Source organism: Lathyrus oleraceus, chromosome 4, assembly GCF_024323335.1.
Source record: "Lathyrus oleraceus cultivar Zhongwan6 chromosome 4, CAAS_Psat_ZW6_1.0, whole genome shotgun sequence".
NCBI classification, from domain to species: domain Eukaryota; kingdom Viridiplantae; phylum Streptophyta; class Magnoliopsida; order Fabales; family Fabaceae; genus Lathyrus; species Lathyrus oleraceus.
Genome location: NC_066582.1, coordinates 68574270 through 68583985, shown reverse-complemented (window position 1 = coordinate 68583985; position 9716 = coordinate 68574270). Strand labels below are relative to the sequence as shown.

At 34.2% G+C, this 9716-nt stretch overlaps 1 long non-coding RNA gene across 1 annotated transcript; it reads left to right on the top strand.

The window, feature by feature from the left end:
* The first annotated feature begins 1078 nt into the window (after nucleotides 1–1078).
* LOC127073421 (uncharacterized) lies at nucleotides 1079–5995 on the top strand. Its single transcript, XR_007785747.1, has 3 exons — nucleotides 1079–1439; nucleotides 1545–3112; nucleotides 3199–5995. It is a non-coding gene; the product is annotated as an uncharacterized LOC127073421 (long non-coding RNA).
* The last annotated feature ends 3721 nt before the right edge of the window (nucleotides 5996–9716 follow it).

The window sequence follows — 9716 nt, the reverse complement described above, 5'->3', positions numbered from 1 at the left end:
GCGAGACGCGAATATGAGAGGGATTTGTTGCTGTCCTTCCGAGGTGTATGGAACAAAATCCTTGGGCTGTCATAGATTTCAAACACTTGTTCTTGTCTTCTTCTAACTTTGCCGTTTGTTTTGTCACAAAAAAACACAACTTTCTTTTTCGTTTCCTACTCACCAAATAAACCAGACTTCATATTTCAATATGAAAAGGAATTTATTATGTTAAAATCAGTTTTTTCATATCATGAGTCAGCATCAACTTAATTACTTGTTTAAATAATGCAGTTTTTTCTGTATAATATTAACGAAGTTTTTATTTATCAATTCGTCAATATTCAATAAAAAATAAAGGATAGTTGATAAATTAGCTTACTGCATATGCATTTATAATTGGTAAACTAATAGATTGAATTTAGTGTTTGATAAAACTAATAGTTTAACTAGTTTATAAAAATAATCCATATAATTAGAATATATTTATTTATTATGATTATTTATTTATTTTTAAAATTAAAATAACATAAGTGAACTTGGGAGAAAATAATGATAAACTCTAAGTTATTTGAAGTAGTTTTTTTTTTATATAAAATATTATAAATTAATAATAAATTTTTATAAACTCGTGAAAAAATTGATAATTATCAAACACTTTTTTTTGACATAGTTGTTGACATTCTGTATTTTTATTGAGTTAATAAACAAAAGAAATATAAATTTAAATATCAATTGCTATTGCTTTTATAAAGAAATAGATTAGGGTGACACGAAATCTTGGAATCAAACTCTTATTTTTTATTGAGTTAATAAGGTTTTTATTTTTACTCTAAATCAAAATCTTAAATTATTGATAGTTAATCTTTAATATATATATATATATATATATATATATATATATATATATATATATATATATATATATATATATATATATATATATATATATATATATATATATATATTGATTTGAGATGGTCATTTTGATTAAGTGATGTTTATGACCGATTAAGTGATGTTGATGACCACAACAATCTAGAAAAGGATTAAGTAACTCTGAGGAGGTGTGACTTTAGTAATTTCAGACAAGTTTTAATATTTTTTTGGAATACAAAATAATAGAAAAAAAAAACTTAAGATGAGAGACAGTGTTGTAAGAGAGAGTGTGAGGTAAAGTCACGGTGTACTTGGCGGGTTAAAGTCACTGAAATCCAACCCTAATAGTCCAAACAAATTTAATATGGTGGACTATCATGTATATGTTTGATGATGGGGTTGTACGAAAAAAACACTTTGATGATCGACCATCTTACATAGTTACGAATATGACCGTTGCTAAGGTTTTTTTTGGAGTGAAGGTCATTGTGGCGGTGTGTAATGCCCTTTTGGCAGTGCTCTTCTCTTTCTCTTTCACTGGTTCATTTCATTTATCCCTTGTTTCTCATTCTAGATTCTAGGTGTGGTTCTGCTTTTGGATTTGGTTTAAATTCCGAATCTTAGGATTAGGGATCTTTCGGAAAGCTTTTTTATACCTAAATTTGGGTTTTCATTCTCTGTTATAGGGTCTGAGATGGAATCCATTCTTTTCCCTAAGACGGTTCTAGATGCTACGCATGGCAAAGATAAGTCTTTAGCTATATAAAAACCTGCAAAATCGTTTGTTGAAGCTCTTGGTAATGTTTGTGACATACCAACAAGTCAGTTACCGGTTCCATGTGTAAAAAGAGACCGAATATCCATTGCAATTCCAGAAGATGAATACCTCCTTGGAGTAGAGGCATGTAAACACAATCTGCATGGAAGAATTTTATGGCACAAGGGTTTTTCCCCGCTTACAGTCTTGTAGCTCAAAGCCAAGTTGAACACTTTGTGGATTGATATAAATACATAGGGTGTTACCTCTCTAGGTAAAGGTTTCGTTGCTCATGGTACCAGATCCATTGTCGGTACCACTAAAACTTCCTTATGAAGTGCCTCTTTTGGAACATAAGGGGGCTTGCCAATTCCCCTTCCAAATTGGCTCTTAATAATATCATTAAAGATCATAATCTTGATCTCTGTCTGATTGCAGAACCGTGGATGAATCATTAGAATTTACCTTTTGCTTTTTTGGGATAGGCTGAATCTTAAACTTTTTGCAGCGAATGATATAAATTAGTTAAGCCCAAACCTTTGGTGCATCTGTAAAAAATCTTTAGTTCCCCAGCTTCATTCTGCTTTTGATCAGTATGTTTCTTTCACCATCATTGTTGATAACCACACACTTGATTTTATTGTCGTTTATGCTTCCACTTGCAATACAACGAGAAGAAGGCTTTGGTCTGATCTATAAGCTTTTTTCCCTCCAACATCCCTTGGTGTTTCATTAGATATTTTAACTCCATCATTGGCGCCCATGAGGATAAAGGTGTTAATAATCCTAACATTTCTCATATGCGGGACTTTATAGAATGGACTGAACAAAACTTGTTGATAGATGTTCCTTCTAAGGGAGTCAATTTCACTTGGTATAATGGCCGCAGTGATCGTGCCTTTGTGGAACGAAAGCTGGATAGGGATTTTTGTAATCATGGTTGGATCATTCATAGTCACACCTTAATTGTTACTACTCTTCCTAAGTTGAGATCAGATCATCATCCTATTATTCTTGACTCTTCCTTCACCATCCATCTGTGCACCTATCACTTCAGGTTTCTCTGTATGTGGACGCATCATGATAATTTCAGGAGTTTATTGCCAAAATTTCGTCCACCCATATCATTGGTTGCCATATGTTTATTTTATCTAAGAAGCTTCAAATCCTTAAAGCTCAGCTCAAAGTCTCGAATAAAGATGTGTTTGGCGAGATTCACTCCCTTATTAAAAACCACAACGGTAATCTCGAAAAAATCCAGAAGCGTATCAGTTCTGATGGGCCTTCTGAAAATAATAGAGTGATGGAGAAGAAGGCGCGGCTTGACTTAGAGAAAGTTCTCATCCAAGAAGAGCTTTCTGGTCCGAAAAAGCCAACCTTTCTTAACATTCTTGTGGTGATAGGAATACGTCTTTCTTCCACCGGATGGCCAAGATTAAAAGATCCAGTAACATTATCACATACCTAAAAGATGGTGATAGCATTATCACTAATCAGGTGAAATGGCTTCCATTGCGGTCAATTATTTTTCCAACTTATTTCGTGAAGAAAGTATTTATCTAGACAATAACTTCGTGGAGCAGGTTAGTCCTCAGATTATGGATAACAATATGAATCTCTTGCTGACTATGGTTCCTTCCAAAGATGAGATTTGTAATGTTGTCTTTGGCCTCAACAAGTACAACGCTCCTGGTCCCGACGGGTTTGGAGGTATGTTCTTTCATACTTATTGGCATATTATTGAATTTGTTGTGTGCAATGCTATCCTGGAAGTTTTCACCAAAGATTGGATTTTGCCCAACTACAATGTTAATACCATCATCCTGATTCCCAAGACCAAAGATTCCCATTCAGTGGACATGTATAAACCCATTGCTCTAGCGAATTTCAAGTTTAAAATCATCTCCAAAATCATAGCTGACAGGTTGGCTTCCATTTTACCGAATATCATTTCTAAGGAGCAAAGAGGTTTCATTCACGAGATAAACATTATGGATTGTACTTGCTTAACATTTGAAGCTATCAACAATATGGACAACAACAACAAGCATGGAAACTTGTCTCTTAAAGTGGATATTGATAAGGCTTTCGATACGATAAATTGGGAGTTTCTTCTTAAAGTTCTCAAAACTTTTGGATTTTCTCAAATTTTCTGCAAGTGGATTAGTATCATCCTTAATTAGGCCCATCTTTCCATTAATCTTAATGGTGTTCATCATGGCTATTTCAATTTAAAATAGGTGTTCGTCAAGGGGATTCCCTACCTCTCATCCTGTTTCGTTTAGCGAAAGATGTTTTTAGCAGAAACATCACTAAGTTGGTTTATGATGGTGGTCTTAGTCTTATCAAAGCTTCTAAGAAAATTTTTGTTCCATCTCACATTTTCTATGCTGATGACATTATGATCTTTTGCTCGGGTAAGATGTCTAACATCCGTGCTCTCAAGAAATTTTTTGTTGAAGACTCTTCTGCTTCTGGCCAGACTGTTAACATTGCAAAATCTCATGTTTATTTCGGATCCATCTCGAACAGGAAGGTTAATCGAATCCTTGTCTCCACTAGTTTCAATAGAGGTGTCCTTCCCTTTAATTATTTGGGAGTTCCATTTTAAAAGGTCGTGTCAAAGCGTCTCATCTCCTCCCCTTAACGGACATAGTCCTGGCTAAATTGTCTGTTTGGAAAGGCTTCCTTCTCTCTATGGCAGGTCGAACCACTCTAGTTAAGTCTAGTGTCCATAACATGATTATGTATTCCATCAACATTTATTCTTGGTCGATATCTCTTCTCAAAAAGATTGAAAAAGATTGTAGAAATTTTATTTGGTGCAGTGACATACATAAGAAGGCTGGTAGGTTGATTAAATTCTGGAAAGATTCCTAGTGTTGTCTTCCGCTTTTGAGCCACACTTCTCAGGATTTGCTTCATGATAAATACATAAATTCCAATGTTATGGCTGTTGATCTAATCTCTAATGGGCAATGGTCATTTCCGCTTTGTTGGTATGATTGGTTCCCTTTCTTGGCTAATATGCTCCCTTTAGTTCCTGATTTCCATATTTGTAATAAGGACCTTAGGATTTAGAATGGCACTGTTACGGGTATGCTTACCCTTAAGGAGGCTTTCTTATTCATTTCTTATCCATCTCCTTCTATTGATTAGGCTCAGAGCATTTGGAATGTCGATATTCATCCCTAGAAATCTATTTTGGTTTGGAAGCTCATGCACGACAAAATTCCTACGGGTCAACTCATCATGAAAAGAGGAATCTCTTTGGCTTCTTGTTGCTCTTTGTGTCTTAAGGATATGGAAATCAATGATCATTTCTTCTTTCATTGTAGTTATAAGACCCCAATTTTGACCCTAAGATCCCTCATGCTATCTCATCATATGCATTAGCATTGGGATCACACCTTGGCATCCTTCTTACCCCTCATCCATTGGGTTTGCATTAGGAGAGATCACCAAGCATCATGTGATTGTATCATACTTTGTATTTTTATCATTTTACTAACCAAAATACCAAAAATATGTCTTTGTATAAACTAACTCTTTTGTAGGTAGGGCATGTGCTCACCTTTGATCTATCAAGCTCACATCTAGAGTTTAAGACCCTCAGTACAAGGAGATCAATCAATATTGGTTTACTATGTCTCTAAGCATCATATATGAATCCCCATGGTCTTCAGATGTTATTTTGATCAAGAATTCATCAAGAGTTTGGAGTTGGTTTGCCTTGGAAAGCCTAATTCATCTAGGTATCTTGTGTAACTTCTTCAACAAGCTTCTTCTCCAATTGATCAAAGATTTAAAGGGATACTTCAAATTTCATCATCTTATGCATATATTATCCTCCATGAGTCCTAAATATCAATAGAATTGCAAGTTAGCAAGTTGGTTAATGGTGGTTGACCAGAGGAATTCATCTAATCAAAACTGGGGTTCCCTATACCCTATCTCCTACAATTTTTATCATATGAAAATGATTCCAAAAGAAACGTTACTCTAAATGATATTCCAAACAACTTTCATGTTGAGGTCTAGAACTAGTTTTGTTTGGAAAGTCATTTTTTATGGTGAAAGATTATAGGTCATTTTGTCTAAACCCTAATTTGGAGGTCAACTTCCCAAGGCCATAACTTGCTCAATTTTTATGATATGAAAGATTCCCAAGTTGCACAATTAAATTCAAGATTTATAATTCAACTTTTATCTTTGGAGGAAGAGCTAATTAAACTTTTATGAGTAGGTGATATGAGGATACATTATAGGTCATTTTGGACCAATGCCATTGAATAAGTGATTTTCCTCAACTTCAAAAATTCATAAATCCTTCATATTAAATCCAAATGAGGTCAAATTTGTGACCATTTTGAATTAATTTGAGAGAGATACAACTTTGATGAAGGAACTTTTCTCATTTGAAGCTAACATAAAAAGTTAGCCAAGGTGGAATAAGTGAACATATGGCATGACACTTAGAATTTTTTTTGACATGTTTGATTTTCCCAACTTCCACCTCAAAATTCATCATGATCCAAGCTTCAAATGAAAAAGTGTCCAACATGAAAGTTGTTCCTCTTGATCTAACCTTTCTAAAAAGTCATATTTCATTCATTTTGGACAAGATTTGAATGGGTTGCGCATGACTTGAACATTGCATCATCATTTGGCAAGATTAAACTTCAAACTCTGACACACAAATGCATGACATTCCAACATGATCTCAAACTTGTTTATATTCAATTATGGACCAAATGACATGATTTCGTGGGCCTGTACACGCCCATGCACCCATGCATCACTCATTGCTATTTTTGGATTCCATGTTCAAGTGTGCAAATATCAAATCAATTGGCTATAAATAAAGACCTCTAGGTTCAGAATTGAGGACCCTGCATGCCAGCTTTGATCCCAAGCATTCAAACCCTCCCATTCCAAAGGATAATCTTGATAATTTCCATTTGGAAATTGAGTTTGAATCTCACTGTTTTGAGATTCAAATCTCCAAGGATCCAAAGCCTTTTGATCATTCTATTCTACTCCTTCAAGCATCCTGAGCAAGATCAAGCACAAGCAAGAGCAAGAATCATCGAATTCAGACCTACATTGAAGGTATTTTCCAGAAATTTTCATCTATTCGATTCTCACTCAATTCTCCATAATTCTCTTGGATCTTTGGTTGTCTGAAGTCCTACCAATGTAGGCAGCAAGATTGAGTTGCTTTGAGGTCAAATCGAAGCAACTCAGATCGTGCACCTCAAATTTCAACTCCTTATATCTTTCAATATACTCGGAGTTAGGATAAATTGAGCCCAGATTCGAGCTCAGTGCAATTTTTACTTTAAAATCATGTCCTTCATTTTTATTTTGGTGATGGTTGTGACTGAACCAGTTCAGTGAGGCTCACTGGAGAAGGAGACCAGAGCTCTGGCTCCGGTGGTGAGTTGGCAGTCATCAGAACCACATGATCCATTTGATTTAATCTAATCTCGTGCGTTGGTTTGGATTACCGTTTGTGTGGCGCGCTGACTCAAGACCATGGTGGAAAGTGCTATGAGAGTCGCTTGATCTGCCACCTCAATTAATGAGGGAGATCAAGTGGTCCACATTTTTTCTTATTTTCTGATTTTCATTTTATTTGGTTTATTTTCATTAATTCATATTAATTTTAATATTGATAAAAAAATATGAGAGTTTTACCAAATTTTTTAAAAATAAATTCCTCTTTCATTTTCTGAATTAAAATTATTTTTTGGATCATTATTAATATTTTTCATGATTTAATTGATTTTGTGAATATTTTTAATTGTTTAAAAATAGTTTTAAGTTTCCAAAAATTATGAAATTTTTTCTCCAAGGTCCTTTGACCTTGTTTGACCTATGATAAATCTCATGGCCATTTCTTTGGTGTTTTGATGAGATTTTAGGAATTTGACAAACCATAATTTAATTTAATGCATTATTTAATTGATTTTAATTGTTTAATTTCAAAATAAATTGTGTTGAGCATTTGATATTGACTTGTGTTATTGGGTTTTGGTCAAGGTTGATTTGACTTTGTTAAGTTAAAATCATTGGATTTAGGGGATTGATGAAATGTACATTTCATCTCCGGAAATGAATGAATGATTTTAATTTGATAAAAGTCCTCCTTTGACCAATTTGTGTTGATTCCATTTCCCCTCCCTTTTCATCTCATTCCTCTTCTCTATTCATTCATGTCATGGACCTATGATATCTCCATATCCTAAGGCTAGTTGATTGAAAAATCAAACATGAGTGAGGATGAGATTAGATCCCCCCTTTTGCATATTATTTTTTAAGTATGGTATATTTTAGGAGCATGGTTCATAATACTATGTCTCTAACATGCATTAACACTAAAATTTCTATTGCCCGACCTGAAATAGTTGTGACTTCTACATAAGTCCAATTATGATTGCTTAACATAACGCTAAATTGTTGACACAAAAGGCATATCATTCTAGTAAGTGAGATTGTAAGTCTCTCATCTTTCATGGTATTGTGTGGAAACTTGGCCTTTTTTCCTTCCTTTGGAAGATGTCTTAGTTCAAGGATTCATGCTTGTGATAAGTGGATTGAGTGTTCTCCAAAGAATGACTTAAACAAAACAAAAGCAAAAGCAATACTAAATTCTAATCAACTAACAACTAACATTTAATTTCAAGCCATTTACTTTTATGCACTTTAATTTTATGTCTTATTTCATTTGCCATTATTCATACCATTCAATTTGTTTACTTTTAATGTCATTTTCACTTTGCTCATTTGAGCCATATCTTGTGAATATATTGTGTTTGTATATACTTGTTTGTGTTTGTGGTCTTTTGACCTTAATGTACATAATAACAACAAAAAACCCTAAAAGACATTTTGTGTAGACTGTTGGTTTGCTCTGAGACATTGGACTTAGAATTAGGCAACACTCCCTATGCAAAAGGACTTGGTCAATGCCAACTTTCAAAAAAACCAAGTGCTTGTGATTTGAAACTTCATCTGAAGCAAGTATTGTGATCCCCTCTAAGTTAATCTACTACATGGTCTGATTGAAGATGTTATTTTGAACTTGTACCTAATGCTTATCTTTGAAGCCATCTGCTACATGGGGAATTATGAAGAAGATCATGGAGTTGCTAAGCTTGGATGTGGCTATCTTTATTTGATGCCTTGCTATTCATCTTACTATTTGTGTATTGATATTGCTTGATTCTAAAGTCCAAGGGAAATTTAGGTTTCTATATGACATTCTTGTCTATTGGATTGCAGCCCATTGGTCAAATCTTTTCAACTCTCAACTTTTAAATTTGGGCTTAGGATTAGTCTCTTCATCTCCTCCCCATTTCTTTAATTTCAAATCTCTCCCTCATTTTAAAATCTTCTTTGTTTGTGATTTCTAAACTTTGACCATATTGCAAATTAGAAACTTTGGCCTTATGCCATAACATTTTCAAACTCACTTTCTTAATCAAACTTGTAAATGAATTTAACTATACTTGACTTAGAATTTCAAAAGCCAAAAAGAAATAGCACTCATTCAAACCTTTTTAGGCCTCTTGTGCCTTTGTTAAATTCAAAACTTTGTTAAAAGCAACTCATTCACTTTGAATTTTTTACCACGAACTACGAGGTTTTGATCCCTCATTTTTATGTTGGTACGTAGGCACAAGTCCGAAGGTCTTGTCAAACACAAAAATAATTAATTAATTCTTTCCTCATCCCTCCACTCTATTTATTGCAAAGATCATTTTATACAAAAATACATAATGCACACAAAAAAGGGCTCCCTAGAAGTACCTAGGATACTTTGGGTGCTGACACCTTCCCTCTGTGTAACCAACCCCCTTACCTGTAATCTCTGGAATTTTATTAGTTTTGATTTGAAAACTTCTTATTTTTGGGTTTTGTTCGTACTTTTCCCTTTTCCCTTGGAAATAATAAAAGCGCGATGTCGACTCTGGTTTAATTGACGTCTAGCTTATCCATAGCTTGATGGTCATGAATTTATCGCTACAGAAATTAAGTGGCGACTCTGCTGGGGAGTAGTCTCCTTAACAAGTTGGCTTGGGACCCATCTACTCGG